The sequence below is a fragment of the Thermobia domestica genome, chromosome 6, assembly GCF_964235325.1.
Source record: "Thermobia domestica chromosome 6, izTheDome1.hap1.1, whole genome shotgun sequence".
NCBI lineage: Eukaryota > Metazoa > Arthropoda > Insecta > Zygentoma > Lepismatidae > Thermobia > Thermobia domestica.
Genome location: NC_137459.1, coordinates 253,009,590 through 253,027,719, shown reverse-complemented (window position 1 = coordinate 253,027,719; position 18,130 = coordinate 253,009,590). Strand labels below are relative to the sequence as shown.

Sequence of the window (18,130 nt, the reverse complement as noted above, 5' to 3'; positions counted from 1 at the left end):
ATTTCCCAGAAATATAACCTACTTTCTGTAATATTTACAACCCATATTTTTACAACAGCAATTTCTTCGTTCATCTCGTGTCACTAATAAGGTAACAATAAAAGTCTTGAGGGATTGACCTGGATTTCTTTAGGATACCATGCCAAAGTAAAACTTCAAATAATTAAAAGTAACCGGGAATCGAACCCGAGTCTTCCATGCCAAAGTTGCGTTCGCTGATAAAATAGCTATGAAATTAAATTATTTATAAGTTAGGTATTATTCCAACATCGTTTCTAGTTTAATCCATCTTCGTTCTATGGAATAATAAATCCGAAAGTTCATTGGAAAACAAAAGAATGTGCAAGTGAATTCTAGCTTGTGTCAAACTAACTCAGCGATAACTATCATTATCCACCTTCATAATACCTTGTTTAATATTATCTTCCCACCTTCTTGGTGTTTGGTGTTTTCGAATAACAGTTTCTCGCAGACTTGACAATGAGAACTTCATGTAACCTGAAGATATTTTGATGCACCAGACATGCCCTCTTCCCCCAAGTAACACTCAGTGACCTGACGCTACTGTAAATGTTCATATGATGGAATATTATTTATTTATTAGTTTGTTGCTCATCTCGTGCACATACTTTAAATCACTCTGCTCTTCGTGGCGACTTAATGACAAACATTCAGACTTTTACCAGCAGCAGGAATGTTTATAGCAAATGTTCGTTGTCAGTTAGCTTAAAAATAAAGAAAGCACTTTAAAGAAATTCAAAAATCTGTGTTCTTAAATGAAAATTAAATCGAATGAAAACACTTATAACAGATATTACAATTTAGGCAATATAGGGTGCGACAGATGTTTATGATCAAAGTCACGTCCGCAGGCGATAACGAGCATACATTGGAGAGAGAGAGTTTATTACATTTTAACGTGTTGCACAGGTAATCGCATCCGCAATAGATGAAATTATTCAATGAAACAGTAGTCATCCGTAATGCCAGTCTCCACACGCTCTCGAAGCCGGCAGAAAACTGTTAAGAGATTCGTCTTGGAAAAGTTTGTTATTGCGCCGACAACAGCTGCCCTAAGAGCTCCAATGATGTATGGGGATGATATGGAGCAGTATCGTCTCCTGACGTGGATGTTAGGGCGTTGTCAAGGAAGGAAAAACATATTAACCCTCACAACCATAGGCGATACTAGAGGGGGAATCCCTTCTTCCCAGGAGCAAAGATGGGCCCACCCACATTTTTTTTTTACTGATCAAAAATATTGTGATAAATTTACCTCAATTTACGCGTAACTATTTTAGTGGCATTCGCATTCAGCATACGAGTATTTAATAGTGACTATACTTTGCTCACCCATCGATTTCCTGAATATAGTCTGTACCTGGAAGTTATCGCAATTTTCGAAAGTAAGGAACCATGATTGTCACTTCATAATGTCCTATTTACGCCAACCTATAAATAGCAATTTACCTCTAGCAATTTAGTTTGGGAATTATAAAGAGCAATCAAGGAGGATGTTATTACGTAAGGAATATATTTAATTATAATAATTATAGTATAAGTAAATATACCCTCAAAATATGAAACTGAAAGACAAAAACAAGCAATTATTTACTTACAATTACGTGAATTTCAGTTCAAGTCGTCTTTCTTTGCGTAGAAACTTCTGGATTACTGCTTTAGAAACAGTAATGGGAGCCCGAAACCATAAGTCTTGAGGATGACCCACTAACGACAAAGTAAATGAAAATTAGGGAGATAAAAAGGTAGAATGGAAAATCGTTCTGTAGCTTAACGTCCAGGCTTTTTTTTTTTTTTTTTGCGTCAACTGACACTTCCACAACTGACAACTTGGATCGAAAAAAAAAAATGATCTTTCTTTTCATCGTACTCCTTACACGTATTTTAGGAAGAAGTCGATTGCACCATTAACTTTTGAATTGAATTATATGTTTAGCAATAAAAAAAGTGCGTCGATCATACCCCCTCTTCCCCCAAAAATGTTTTCCGTATTGCTATAAAATATCTGTACATCCACAAATAAATCTACAAACTTGGCAACGCTTGAGGAAAGCAGAAAACTCAAGACGTTGATTTCCTAACCAACGCCTTGGATCACACAAGCACGAGGTGATGAACACGAAGCTCATGCACAATAGGAGTCTTCTAAAGCAGTGAAAGTTCAGCCAAACAATTGCCAACGACTTACTCGCAGAGTTGCCTCCTCAAAACATGACGGAGACAGCACAGCACTTCTCTGTTCTTTTGCACTTAAACAGTTGATTCTGTCTCGATCCGTTTAATTAAATTAAAATACTCTTTTCTTCATTTTTCGTTAGGCGTTAACACACGACTTGCACACCCAGAGAAGACGCTACTGATATGGAGTCACTTCCAACTAGAACTACTGAAAAACATACAACCTCCTACGCGCAACAACAGCAACAATCTATGATTTCACGAGTATGTTTAACATTTGATGTAAGCAACAGCATTGACTCGGCCAATTTGACGAAAGAAATGCGGAGGAATTACGTCGCCTTCGCTGCTCAAGAGCCTCAGAACCATCACTGAGAATACAAAGGGCCTGCGACACATCCATATGGTGGTCCCGGGTTCGATCCCAGCCCCCGCCAAGTGAACTTTGTGGTGGACAAAAACCGTGTGCGTGGTTTTCTCGGGGTTCTCCCGTTTCCTCCCACTTTCGTCATTCCACTATTTCATTCATTACTCATCATCACCATCTCCTTTAGCGTTACCGGCATAACCATGGAACGTAAAACTCAAAGATTTCATTTCATTTACATCCATAAGATGTCTGGACCACAACATCCGATTTTGATGAAACTTGGTAGACTAATAGGACATTTTGCAAAACTAATGTAATTAGCAGGAATTTGTTCAAAAAAAGCTATAATTTCTGAGATATAATCGATTAATTAAAGATGACATTTCTCGTGATATCTCGAGAACGGATCCCTCGAGATCAAGCAAACTTTGCAAGCCATAGCAGATACATAATAGCTTTAAAACGAAATGAAAACAAATTGTCTGCCCTGCCCAGAACTGTGCAGAATTCACAAATAGTTGTGTGCATGCGCATATCTCGAAAACGTGAAGACTGCGATATATTTTTCTCTTGCTGAGTTTGAACTATATGACGAGTATAGCATAATACAAGAAAAAAAAAACTAGATTCAAAGGTGAGCGTTTTCAAGCAATTGGGGTGAGAAGGTGGGGTGGTCTTCCCCCGGACACCCGCCTCTAGTTACGCACTCTGGCTTCACAGTCATATATTTCCATGATACCTGCATAGAAGTCATATAGTTAACGTTAATAGTCGCCATATTCGGGTTGTAGTGATATACAGTAATGTAAGTCATCAATGTTGCACAACATTAACACAGTATTAAGAGAGCGTAAGGATAAAATATGAGGACTATAGTCGCGAACTATTGACACTAATGGTACGCACAAAAACAGGTTTTCCGGTATTCAGTATTTTTAGGAAAACCGAAATCGGGTTTTGAAAAGTTTCAAAAAAACGATTTTTCACCAAAACCGGTTTTAACCAAAATCGGTTCGGTTTTCACCGAAACCGGTTATCCGTTTCCTACAAGGCAAGTTCGGTTTTTCACTGGATCCGGTTTTCTTCAAACCCGGTTCCTTTTCTTTTCAAAATTGGTTCTATTTCTGTTCAGAATATTATACGTTGTTCTCCGGAAATCGATTTCGTTTGCACAGAAATACTTTCCAAAAATTGCAATTGTTTTCCAAAAATTTTCACAGAAATCGGTTTTGGTGAGAAACCGAACCGGTTTTTGGAGGGAAACAAACCGGATTCGACGAGAAAATCGAACCGGTGTTGGAAGAAACGAACCAGGTTTCGGTGAAAAACGAACCGGTTTTGGAGGAAATGAACCCGGTTTCGGTTAAAAACCGAACCGGTTTTGGTGACAACCGGACCGGTTTTTGGAGAAAACTGAAATGTCGTTTTTTTTCGGATTTCGTTTTTTTTTCTAGAAACCGATTCCCTGTTTTTAGAAAAGCCTGTTTTGCCCATCCGTAATTGGAACCAGGCTATACTTTGTGTCACGAGACTGTTTCACGCAACGAATTGAGAAAACCCAAAGGTCTCATCTCATGACCACACTAACTATATATAGGTAACCCTATGGCCTATTATTTTGGAAGTTTCGTTGAAGCATAGATGCCTGCATCACACTGACGTGTAGGGATGCTCACGAGACAATATTTGTGGCTGTCTCGTCTCGAAAATGTGCTGTAAAAGTATTGTCTCGACTCGAAAAATGTATATTTTACTATTGGAAGAGCCGTGTCTCGACTCGAATTTTCTCAGGAAAATCCTGTCTTGACTCGTCTAGTGTGCATCCCTACTGACGTGTTCCAATAGACTGCGACAATAGGCCTGATAGTTTATCCTTACGCTCTCTTAATACTGTGTTACTGTTGTGTAACATTGATGACTTACAGTACTGGATATCACTTCGACCCGAATATGGCGACTATTAGCATTAACTATATGACTTCTACACAGGTGTAATGGAAATGTATGACTGAGAAGCCAGACAGAGTGCGTAACTAAAGGCAGGTGTCCAAGGGTAGACCACCCCAACTTCTTCTCACCTCAATTGCTTGAAAATGCTCACCTTTAAGTCTATTTTTTTTCTTGCATTATGGTATACTCGTCATATAGTTCAAACTCAGCAAGAGAAAAATATATCACAGTCTTCACTTTTTCGAGATATGCGCATGCACACAATTATTTGTGTATTCTGCGCAGGTGGAGACAATTCGTTTTAATTTCGTTTAAAACTATCATGTATCTACTATGGCTTACAAAGTTTGCTTGATCTCGGTGGAGCCGTTCTCGAGATATCACGACAAATGACATCTTAAATGAACCGATTGTATCTCAGAAACTACAGCTTTTTCGACAAATTCCTGCTAGTTACATTAGTTTTGCAAGGTGTCCTATTAGTCTGCCAAGTTTCACCAAAATCGGTTGTTGTGGCCCTGACACCTTATGGATGTGTCACAGGCCATTTGATACGCATAACTGTCGGAGCCTTCTACCGATTCAGCTTTCGAATCATTTCTGCGGTTCACCTTCTGGTCCTTAACATTTTTTTCTACTTGCAATGAAAGCAGAGCATTCCGATCTCCTCCGGAAGATTTAGCTTGTTGAGGAGCCGCTTGGGTCACGTCAGTACTGAGTAGGATTTCTATTCCCGAACTATACAAGATCAAATGTCTATATCAAATTATTGGGAATAATAAAAACTTAATGAATTATGTTAAAGTAGCAATTAAAAGTCGGTTTTGAACAGAAAATATAACAATCATACAGATGACTTTTTTTTCTACTTTTTACGACTATGCGTATTTCACTTACATCAATTCTTAATATAACGGTTCAAATTTTAATATGCCACATGTGTTAATTCTTCTATAGTTGGTTGGTTAGGATTTTTTTTAGCTTGTTGGGGCTTTATCATCTCTTTCAGCACCAAGATTACAAATTAACTTCCACCTACAGCTTAATACGTGATTCGAATCACATACATTTCCACCCGCGTTTCCAGTACCGAGAGGAAGTAGGCTAACTACAGTAGCGTACGCACAATTTCATCTAGTGACGCTCAATCTTTCAAGTGCATTACGTACTAGGTTATTTGCATACAAAACTTAATGTAGATTTTAATTTTCCTCCATAGCTTGTTTGACGGAGATTAAAACCGGAAGCCCTCTTTGAGTTCATCATTGGCCAGCCATATAGCCATATGGGATCTCGAATGTCATACACGAATAACAGCGGTAAACCATATCATTCTTATGTTATTCTATCAATGAAATAGACTCCATCGCCATTATCAGCATTACGTAAAATATGTTGTATTATTTGTTGTTTAAAGTTATATATATATATATATATATATATATATATATATATATATATATATATATATATATATATATATTATTGCTAGTACATAAATCTGGAAGCGACAGAACCATTTTCGGTGTAAGGTATATGCAATAAAAATTTATTGTTTAGTAATACATTTAATGTACATACTTTGATAGTAAGACAATATAAAATTTGTCAGAAATGAAATTTTAGTGTATACATCATACAATATTTTTATCCATCAATGAATGTAATGTGTGATAATTTGACGGAACGCGCGTATGAAGTTCAAACAAACTTATACTATAACTAGCATGTTGATGCTAACAGTAATTCCCAAGAAGAAACTTACCACTCTAATACTGAAATGTAATTTGAATTTTAAAATTTGCAATTTTATGCAGTCCATTACGAATTCCGATAACCAAGAAATCTGCCATTCAACTGCTATCGGTTGATAATCTGTTACATAATACATAAATTTGGTAGAAGATTCTGCTTTTTCCCTCTGTATCTCGTTTGCATCTTTCTGAATAATCTTCCTATTCATCAATCAAGTTTGTGGCCAATGACGTCAATACTACAAAAAAATATGGAAATATAAAAATACAGTGGTAGAAGAATAAATAATGCATTCAATTCTTTAAGAAGCTTTCTCCTTCTTAAAAAAGAAACAAGAAATTTAAGTAAAAACATGAAAATGGAAGAGAAAAAAGAATACAGTGTTACATATTATATAAAACGAATGTATAAGGTTATGTCATTTTGAATGTATTGATGAGGTTCTCTAGTTTCTCTTTTTCTCTCATACAAAACATCGAGATCTTCCCTTCACAAACCGCACACAATACCGAAGAGAAAGAAATAGGATTGGTGTATTAAAATTACAAATATTTGTGTGAGAAATGTGAACACAGACAATACACTTCTTTTCTTTTGCATGACTCAAGTTACTTAAGACTTACTATCTCAGTATGGGCTATATGATCTTACTTATGAATAGTCATATGATTGTATCGATCACTGATATATGCCGTCCTACGTATAGATCCCCGTTCGAACTTACGTACCGTGCTCCGCAAAAAAAGAAAAGTTATCATATACTGTAATTTCCACATTTTCATTAATAACTTAGTTTTCTTCATGTATATTATTGTTTCTTTGTGCTTTATTTAACAAGGCAGTGTAGTAATGAATAAATGTTTATGATTTTTGAGAAAATTTTAAGCAAAATACCTTTATTGTTATGAAACCTTAGTCAGTCAAATAATTACGAGAAGAATATTCCGGGGGAAATTAGAAGCAAAATGACTCGATGCACTGCACAGGTATTCGGAACATTCACAAAAATATAAGCAAAGTGCAAAGAAGATTAGAAGATAAAACTGCATATTTCTGCGATCAGCATAGAATTCACACTTCATCCATAGTTCCAATATGCAAAATCAATCAATATCTTAAGTTGAAATTACTGAAAAAGAAAACAACAGAAAATGTATATTTAAAACTCCAAGTGTGAACATGCGCTTGGAGCGATTCTATTAGCAATAATACAACACACTCCCTCTTAAGTTGTCTCCGTGTTCAAGCAAGTTTAATCATGCTGTTGGAATTCTAGAATCGAGGATCGGCAGTTCGAATCTATTTTTTTTATAATAATTTACGGAAACTCTTTTTAAAAAATATAAGTCAGCACTTTGAAGTGCTTGAAGAAACAAAATCAGATGAATTGTCACGTTTCAAAGCTCAGTCACATTTATTCGACATGACCATCATTTATATATGAAAAACCTAAAATGAGAAACGTTAACACTATTATAATGAGAACAGATTTCTGAGTTGAATACTTAAAACCACACGTCCAAAATGATAATCATACATATTCCTGACCCCTACTCCTATATACAGGTACACATCTCTCTCCCTCTCTCTCGTTATATATATTAGAGAAGGTTGAAATTCTACACTTGTATTCCACATATTGTCTGGACTTCATTATGCTACCCTGAATAAGAGAATGCAAAAGAACAGTTGTGAGACCCCCCCTAACACTCGCACAACATATTCTCCTAGGAGTCAAGGATACCAAATGTCTTACAAAAGTGATGATTCCCCGTTTGCCCGTCTTTCGTAAATGAAAGCAGATAATGAAATGGAACTAATTATTACAACCATAGAGAATGTTGTAAGGGTGACGATATAAAAGATAGTTTTTACGAAGAAGTGGAACGGATATTTGACCAACTCCCGCGATACCATATGAAGATTCTATTAGGGGATTTCAATGCGAAGGTAGGACGAGAGGATATTTTCAAACCGATTATAGGGAACGAAAGTTTGCATAAGGAAAGTAATGACAACGGTGTTAGACTCGTGAACTTTGCAACATCCAAAAACCTAATCGTGAAGAGTACAAAATTCCCACATCGCAACGTTCATAAATACACTTGGACATCACCAGACGGGAAAACACATAATCAAATTGATCACGTTTTAGTAGATAGAAGAAGACAATCTAGCATAATTGACGTCCGGTCGTTTAGAGGGGCTGATTGTGACACTGATCACTACCTGATAGTAGCGATAATACGGGAGAGATTATCGTTGAATAAAGGTAATATTCAATGTCCGAAAACGGAGAGATTTAATTTAAAGAAATTAGAAGAGAGCCAGGTAAGAGAGGAATACCAGATTGAAGTTTCGAATAGATTCGCGGTTTTAGAAGACTCGGAATGTACTAGTGTTGAGGATACTTGGATTGAAATTAGAGATAGTATTAAAAATTCAGCAATAGAAAAATTGGGACACGCGGAAATACGTAGGAACAAACCATGGTTCGACCAAGAATGCATTAAACTAGCAGAGAAGAGAAAACAGGCAAAATTACGGTGGCTACAAAATCCGAATGAAACAACTACACAAAATTTCGCAGATATCAGGCGGGAAACTTCCAAAACTTTTAGAACAAAGAAACGGGATCTTTTGAAAGCTAAAATTAAGGAACTTGAAGATAATAGTAAAAATAAAAATATTCGGGACATGTATAAGGGGATCAGCGAATTTAAGAAAGGCTATCAACCTCGTGCTTATATATTAAATAAATCTGACGGAACAGTTCTCACCGAAACGGATAGCCTCTTAAATAGATGGAAAGATTTCTTTGACGATTTGCTGAACACGCAGCCAAAAACTAATGTGCGTGGAGAAAAGGAGATACACACCGCAGAACCGTATATTCCAGAACCCAATCGAATAGAAGTGGAAGCCGCTATAAAGAAATTGAAGAAACACAAATCTCCGGGTGTAGATGAAATTCCGGCTGAGTTAATTTTAGCTGGAGGCGAAAAATTGTGGAACAAGATACACAAACTCATTCTCCTTATCTGGAACAAGGAAGAATTGCCACAAGAGTGGAAAGAATCAATCATTGTTCCAATTCACAAGAAAGGCGACAAAACTGACTGTAATAATTATCGAGGCATTTCTCTTCTGTCAACATCCTATAAAATCCTTTCAAATATTCTGTTAGCAAGATTGACCCCATACGCAGATGAAATTATTGGAGATTATCAGTGCGGATTTAGACGAAATCGATCAACTATCGACCAAATATTTACCATTCGCCAAATACTCGAAAAGAAGTGGGAATACAATACCCCGGTACATCAACTATTTATTGATTTTAGAAAGGCTTACGACTCGGTTAGGAGAGAAACATTATACAACGTTCTTACAGAACTTGGAATACCGAGAAAGCTAATTAGATTAATTAAGATATGTTTAAGTGAATCCCAAAGTAAAGTCCGGGTAGGAAAATTTTTGTCCACGAGCTTCCACGTCGAAAATGGCCTGAAACAAGGAGATGCGTTGTCGCCATTATTATTTAACTTTGTGCTGGAATACGCCATAAGGAAAATCAAAGATAGCAACCAGGGCCTAGAGTTGAACGGCATTCACCAGGTTATGGCATATGCTGATGATGTAAATTTAATAGGGGATGATAGGAGAACAGTAGAAATAAATGCAGAGATCTTATTAAACGCTTGCAGGGACATGGGTTTAGAAGTAAATGCAGAAAAAACTAAATACATGGAAGTGCGTCGGGACCGTAATACGGCAAATTGTGGAGGCGTTAAAATATTAAATAATGCTTTTGATAAAGTAGATACTTTCAAATATTTAGGATCAATATTAACAGACGAAAATCATATTCACGAAGAAATTAAATGTCGACTAAAAGCAGGGAATTCGTGTTACTATTCGGTTCAAAATCTCTTGTCGTCGCGAATTCTGTCGAGGAATTTGAAGCTTAAAATATATAATCATGCCTGTTGTTCTGTATGGTTGTGAAACATGGTCGCTTACTCTGAGGGAAGAACATAGACTGAAAGTATTTGAGAACAGGATCCTGAGAAGAATATTCGGACCCAAGAGGAACGAGAATGGGGAATGGCGGAAGCTTCATAACGAGGAACTACATAGTTTATACGGTTTACCGAACATTGTTAGGGTCGTCAAGTCTAGGAGGCTTAGGTGGGCAGGTCATGTAGCTAGAATGGAAGAAAGTAGAAACGCTTTCAAAGTCTTGACTGGTAGACCCATAGGAAAACGACCATTAGGAAGACCTAGGCGCAGATGGGAGGACAATATTAAGATGGATCTCGCAGAGATAGGGATACAAAGTAGAAACTGGATGCAATTAGCTAAGGATAGAAGTCAGTGGAGAGCTTTTGTGAACGCGGCACTGAACCTGCGGGTTCCATAGGCCATAGAGTTAGTTAGTTAGTTAGTTAGTTAGTTAGTTATAGAGAATGTTGTTCTACAGCGGAAGAGATGACAGAAGAATTGTCGGAGTTGCCATCCGTAGAAATAACAGTGTTACCAAATTGACAATTCTCCAAAAAAATGTGGCTCGATTGACATATGGATTAAAACCCGTCTGTATTGCGTTAAATTTTATTGCTTATAATGCAAGTATATAAAATATAATTATTTTATATTTAATAGCACATAATTGCGAGTTAGATTGTGAGGGTTACAATGGACGACCGCAGTCTTAATTGTAAGAAAATATAGAATACAGATTAGGGTAGTGGAATGTGATGTGAAACTAAACATTTCTATATTTTTTTTCGTTTCGATGTTTACGAGGCACCTTGGCAACAGAACAAACCAAACACAGCAAACATACGTACAAAAACCTTTTACACATTAACACCACTGGCCTTTCCAGTCAAATGTAGGAAGACTTTTTCTTGATTCTTGAACATTTAAGATGTATTTGTGTCTATTAACATAACCTATTCTCAATTGAGCATCTTGGGTCACCAAACTCACAGCACGTTCCACGCCTTGACTATGGCACGGTATAGGTTCAATTGGAAGTGATCCATCAAGAGCTTGAAGAAGATCCTCACTGGTTACATTTCCCAGAATTGGAGGAGGTGCAATCGGTTCACATTCCCAATTAATCATATTTAAGTAATCGTCTGCTTCTACATTAAGAGATTTTGGCAACTGGAAATCTTCTAGTTCGCCAGAGGCTACTTGTCTTGCTTCATTGATTTGCTGAATTGCCTTTCCTCTACAATACTTCTTTGGGTCAGTCAACAAGAAGAAAATTTTCCGGATAAGCAAACTAACTATCATTTTTCAGTACCTTTTTCATAACTCCCTTGTGTTGTTCTTTTATATCATCAGCATCTCTTAATAATTTGCTATATACCAGAAGTTTTTTGCTCCTTCCCATACATTTGGATGCGATTTAATCCAAAACCAACCAGGCGCATACAATCTCATAATTAATGTCACTAGGTATTTTACGTTTTCTGATGGTTCACTTAGAGAAACATATAGTCGAAGTATTCTATTGGCCTTTGTAAGCCATCTTGCATGATACATTTTTCCTGCCGATCTCTTAGTTAACTGGTCTGAAACATTGCCGCGATGTATACTGTAGCACATTTCATAAAGGTATTTTTGATCTGAGCTCAAAGTGAGAACAACCTCTGCTAAAATTTCTTGAACACTGCTTTCTATTACGAAAACTTTGACTATTTTCTACTGAGTCAAATCTTTGCTAATTTGTTGCCCGATTTTCCCTTTAAAAGTGTGCGGCCCTGAGCTTTTACCATCTATTACTTCAAAAACATGCTTAAAGGGAAGCTCATTTGTGTGTAAAAGGCAAATGATCCATTGAAGTGGTTTGTTGAGATGTATCAACTTGATAACTCCACCTGGACGTCGCCCGGTATTTACCGGAGTACCATCACATAATATCGCTTTAACTGTTTATTTGCTCTCAAAATCTCCTAGGAAAGTGATGATTTCTTTAGAAATGCAGTGAACAGTCCCGTTGTCTGGAGTTACGTGGTCCATGTAAACATCTCCAGGTTACTTTACTATACATAATGCTCCTCATGCTCCATCTCATTTGCAGTATTCGTTTCATTCTTTCTCCCGTCAAATCCTATACATTCAAGTTGAGCATGTCTTTATTTGATTTGTAGACTATGCTGTTCTCCAATTCGTTGCATTTCCCTTTCCACTTTCTTCTTATCTAACATATTCGACCGATCTAGGATTCCTATGTCATTCAAAGCAGCATTTACAATAGCAGCCGCAGCCCTGGAACTGACTCGAAACCTGTCTGCTGTAATTGCCAAATTTTCGTAAGTAAATCGGTTCTGCTGATTTTCCATGAGTTCATAATTAGGAACATAATCACTGTCATTGCACATTTCAGGCTCAACGCTATCACTAGCAATATCGCCACGTAACGTATCACTATCAGTACTTGATGTTGCAATTAAACATCTCTGTCTTCCTTCAAGTGCCTCTTTCCTATCTGCTGTTCTCCTTCGTGTGGCAGTTGCGCGTTTATCAACAGAGCTTAGCTGATTTATTCTTCTTTTTTCTGTCCGACGAATGAATCCCACTCTAGAACAGGACTTCTGATCTCACATCTACATTTCATTCTACTAATACCTTTGCCATAACACGAACAAGTACAGATGTCGAACATGTTGTCGTATGATCTTAGTTTACACTGAAAATTTACATTTCTCCGTTTACGAGGAACCTTGTTTAGTTTAATAGCTGATTATACTACCCGTTGCACTTTTAACACTATTCCTTCAAACCCAATATGTGGAAGTGAAAACTTTTCCTAAATATTTTGCTCCTCTCTAGCAACTATCCGGTAACACTCCTTTGCTGTTCTGCTAGCACCAGAAAGTTGTTCTTCACGTTTTCTTACATACAAATAATGTCTGAACACGTCTGCTTTTGATGGTATCATGGATGGAGGAAACTGTGGTGCAGGTTGTCCAAACGCTGAATTCTGTGTTTTGCTTCTGGTTGCCATCTCCACACTGATCAATGGTATAGAGTACGTAACAGTCCACCAGAGAAAGTTTTCATTTGCTGAAAGTTAGATTGCTCTTCTGGCTGGCTGAAAAAGAACATTACGGTATTATATAACACGCAGTATACAAGACAAAGTAGGAAATGCTTTAATCTCAAAATATCACTATTATTCATTACTATCGATTTTTTTTAAAATTTCCAAAAGAATATCAAACCTCTACTCTACTTAATGCTTCAATTTGTTTTCTTTATTATTACACGTTGTGTAATATATAACTCCTTGTGATGTACGCACATGGTGAGTCTTTAAGTAAATACCCCCGAAATTCCATAATGTTTGAAAATATATTAAAATTTTATGCGATATTTTTATATCATCTATATAGCCTACATTACACTCATACAAAAAAAAAACCTCTCTGAACCTCTAATAAATTTATTCCTATTATCTGTCAGGAAAGTAAATGTACACCTATTTTTCGAGTCTGGCATTCCTGTGCTCCATCCGTGGAGAGTATGAGAATTAAATCAATCAAATGTTTTCTGAGGGGCAAAAAGAAAAGTCTAACCTGAATAAGACATTGTAGAGGGGCACAAGTTGTGAATACGAATAGTGCATAGTGTAAATAGTGTAAATAAAGGATGACACAGGAAGAGAAAGCCAGGAACAGCTGTTAAACGGAGAAAAAAGACTAAAAATTGTCGAAGTGGGAACATTAAACCCAAATACAACAAATACGCCGACAACCAAACGTTCACCACGAAACGATCTTGGTGTAGTGATTAAGGTGCTGGCTTACAAATGCAAAGGACGCGAGTACAAATCACCGGCAAGGATGTTTTTAAAAATTTTTGTTAACAATACGTACAGCTCATGAGAGATGGTTAAATAGGTCGTATTTAGTCTTTCGTAGCAATTATTATTGGTAATGTTTAGGACTGATAATACTTTTTGTCTTTGCTTATTGCTTTTATTCTTTTCTTCATTTCGAAGGAGAAGAATATCCGAACATATGCTACCAAAATTCCTCTTATTTTGAATGTAAACGCCATTTGCAATTAGTAAAGAATAAAAAAAATGAACGTTCCGACGTAGCTGCAAAAAGTAAAAAGAAAAACATGAAAGTGGAGGGGTTCGAATCCATATCCATGGTTATTAAAAATACAATTTCTACATCCCTTACACCTATTTTTTTAATATAGAATACATTCTGTGCTACAGTTGCGTGAGAGACATATATAGAGACATATTTATATGGATAGGCTTAAATCTAAAGACTAATATGAACACCTAAAATATATGTGCAAGGAGAATATACAAAACAAACAACATTGCAGGTTAAGAATAAACATCGAGTCACCTGGAGAAATCGAGAGAACAATCTTTGCTCGTCTAGGTGAGTAAACTGTTTTTTCCGAACTCGGTTCAAGTATGTCAAGTATAGGTGTCGGTCACAGAAAGGTCGGTAGTTGTCTATAAATAAAATAGTAGAGCAGATGAGCCAGGTAACTGCTCGTTGTTTGGTAGGCGGGAACCACTGAAATTCCGGAAATAAAAGGAGATCAAAGGTGAAATGTCTCCCTGAACCGCGACAAATCAGTCCTAGAAAGGAACACAGAGTATGCCACGCAGGTCGCGTAGCCGTGCATTGTGTATATCGGTGTTCTAAAGTGTCCACCTGCGGACAAAAGTCACATATGTCGGACGCACTCCTACCAATCTGTAACAGTCTGTTTTTTGTGACAGTCAAGTTATTTACTAAACGATACCAGGCTTCTCTCATTGGGGATGTAAGATACGGCGCTTGAATGGTACGCCAAATAGCAGGCCAATTGTGGTGCGATTCTCTGACTTCACATAGGGGGGTGACATTTATCAATTCAGATTGCAACAGTGTGATATAGAGAGATTTAGGAGTCCAAGACTGGGAAGGATTGTCACTCGGAACCATCGACCAGGCAAGAATGACCTGTAAGATGTATGTTGGACACGATTCAGGAAAACGAACATGGGCAGGATTGTTCCCTGGCCAAAGGCGATCTACCCAGCATTGGAACCATTGCGCAGTGTGAGAGGAGGCATGTTCCAAATGATGTATGGCGGTGAGCATGTAAAGAGCTCGACATTTGTGACGCACACTGATGAGAGTTAAACCGCCACGCGCAGTCGGAAGATATAAAACGCGTCGTTGCACGCGGAACATGTAGCCTTTCCATATGAACCAACCAAATAATGACTCAATTTGGCGCGCATATTTATCGGGAAGTGGAAACAAACGCGCTAGGAACCAGTTTGGAACTAATGTAAACATTCAGATAGTGAATGCGTTGAGCTAGAGTGAAAGTTCTTGAGCGGCACAATGCTAAATTCATACGCAGCACCTGGAGTAATGGCTGAAAAATATGGTCATAAGACGAGCGGCATAAGGCTTGAAATCGGCTGAAAGTTATTGACCGTCAGAAGAGTTGTTTTGTGTAGGTTAAGTTGCAAACCGCTCGCTAGGGAAAAGTCTTCGACTTTTCGTAACGCTGAGACAAGTTGAGCAGTGGTAACACAGAGGAACGTTAGATCATCCATATACAATTGGCTGTCAATTGCTTGAAGCTGTGAAGAGCCGATGTCGAGGGGTGCTGGAATTGGTGAAGGAGAGGATCTAGGGCAAGGCAGAACAATATTCCCGAGAGCGCGCAACCTTGCCTGACACCTTTATGAATCCCAAAAGGGGAAAGAAGATGGCCATTAAGTTGTGACTGGGAAGTAGCATTGTGATAAAGCTGGTGCAGAACGGTAAGTATCTGAGGAGGGAAGTGATACTGTTGTAAGACTTCAAACAAATAAGAGTGGTTTAGGATGTCAAAGGCCCTACGGGAAGAGATTGAAATTGGGCATAAGCAAGGAAGTCGCGAATGGTCGCAAGTGCAGTATGAATATTGTGGGAGGGGTGTAAAGCCGTTTGAGCGGGGCAGATGTACGGAAGGATAACTTGCTTAATACGAGTGGCTAAAAGCTTAGTAAAAAGTTTGTAATCTGTGTTTAGAAGTGTGATCGGGCGATAGTCCGCCACGCTTGTCGGATTGCCGCTTTGGGTAGTAGAATGATAACGCCTGCATGTTGATAGACCGGTCCACCTTGCAACAGAAAATTAAATAATTCACAGAGTATTGGACTGACTAGTGGAAAAAAACTTGAGTAAAAGCGGTACCCGATCCCGTCTCTGCCCGGAGATGTACTCCGTTTAACTTGGGAGAGGGTTGTCTCGATTTCGGAAAGAGTGATGGGCGCAAGTAAAGAAGTGCAATCTTGTTCGGACAGGCACTATGGGGTCTTGGTAAGGAAAGGGAGAGGTACTGTGTTAACGTCGGGTAATGCGTACAATGACGTGTAATATTCCTGAAAGTGCTCGTACAAGGCGTCTTTGATAGTGAGCTGTTGCCCATCCGAAGTGGACACATGAGAGATAAACCGATGTTGTTGGCGATTTAGGCGTTTAACATAATGATACAAAGACGAAGGTTCAGAAACAAGTCTATCTGCCGTCCCGTCGTCAATGTGAACGCTCAGCGATTGAGTATGTTGCAGCTGTTTCAATTGGTGCTTAACACGCATGATCGCCGCCATATTGGAAACGCTACTTGGTTGGTTCCACAGTTTGCATAGGACACTGTATAAGAATTCGTGCATCTCTCGATAGTTTTGCCGATGTAATTTCCCCATGCCTTGGAAGAAAGTTCGAATTTGGGGTTTAATGTAAGCGACACCACCACATGTTAATATTAGGATAGATCGTACGAGCTCGTAGCCATCGTGTCCAACTAGCATGAAATAAACACCGGACGTGGTCGATTGTTAAAGATTGATTGTTTAATTTCCAATAACAACGACCGTACAATTTGGGAAGTTGCGTCGGAAAGCGTAAGACCAGCTTAATACCTGTATGGTCTGTAAAGCAAGTCGCATATTGCTGTATATCAAATACTCTGCTTCGAAGGCTTGCCGGGAGATAGCAGCGGTCCAAGCGTGAGCCAACTTGGGCTGATTTGAAAGTAAAAGTATGATTCTTATGAAAATGAAGCCAAATGTCTTTTAAGCCCAAATGTGTAATAAAACGATGAAAAGCTGGAGATGGGTGATATTGACCGCTCGTATCTTGAGGAAACATGTGACAATTCATGTCTCCAAGAAACAAAATTGGATATCGTGTAATAGGTAGCATGTCAACAACTTCTTCGTGATAAAAACGTTCGCGGGCCATACGCTGATTTGTCCCTCAGGGGCCGTAGACAGTCAAAATACATATACCATCAATAACGCATCGAATGGCCCGCCCTAACGAGGATAGTTGGATATGCGTAGCGTGGAGGCCTCGTTTCACAAGTAAAGCAGTGCCCAATGATGGGGGCGCAATATTGACAAAAGCAGTATAATTAGACACAAAGGATAGGTCGGGATCCTTTACCTCCTGCAAACAATAAATATCAGCATCGTGAAGCGCTATGAAGTGCGCTAATAGCTGTTTATTCGATATGCTGCTTATAGAATTAATGTTTAAAGTTAAATACGAACGGGAGTTAACCCCAGCGTTCATTAGGTAAAACACAAAAAGCGTACCCACAAGATAAATGTGTACTTTACAAGGCCGTAAAAATCTCCAGGGCACATACCTGTAAGTGTGCCTCGCCCGCAGAACAGCACACACACTGAGTAACTCTGCGAAACACCATACATATTGTTGACCACACACACACACAAAAAAAAACACTGGATTGGAAACACAACACGAAGAACTTCTTGAAAATAGGTTAATATATTTGCTATACACAAGCAGGAAA

At 38.1% G+C, this 18,130-nt stretch overlaps 1 long non-coding RNA gene across 1 annotated transcript in view; it reads right to left on the bottom strand.

Annotated features, from left to right (window-relative positions):
- LOC145687780 (uncharacterized) overlaps positions 1–18,130 on the bottom strand; it is a 136,229-nt gene that overhangs the window by 17,849 nt on the left and 100,250 nt on the right. Inside the window, exon 2 of the long non-coding RNA XR_014131759.1 lies at positions 6,285–6,512. This is a non-coding gene — a long non-coding RNA (uncharacterized LOC145687780). The remainder of the gene's footprint in view (positions 1–6,284; positions 6,513–18,130) is intronic.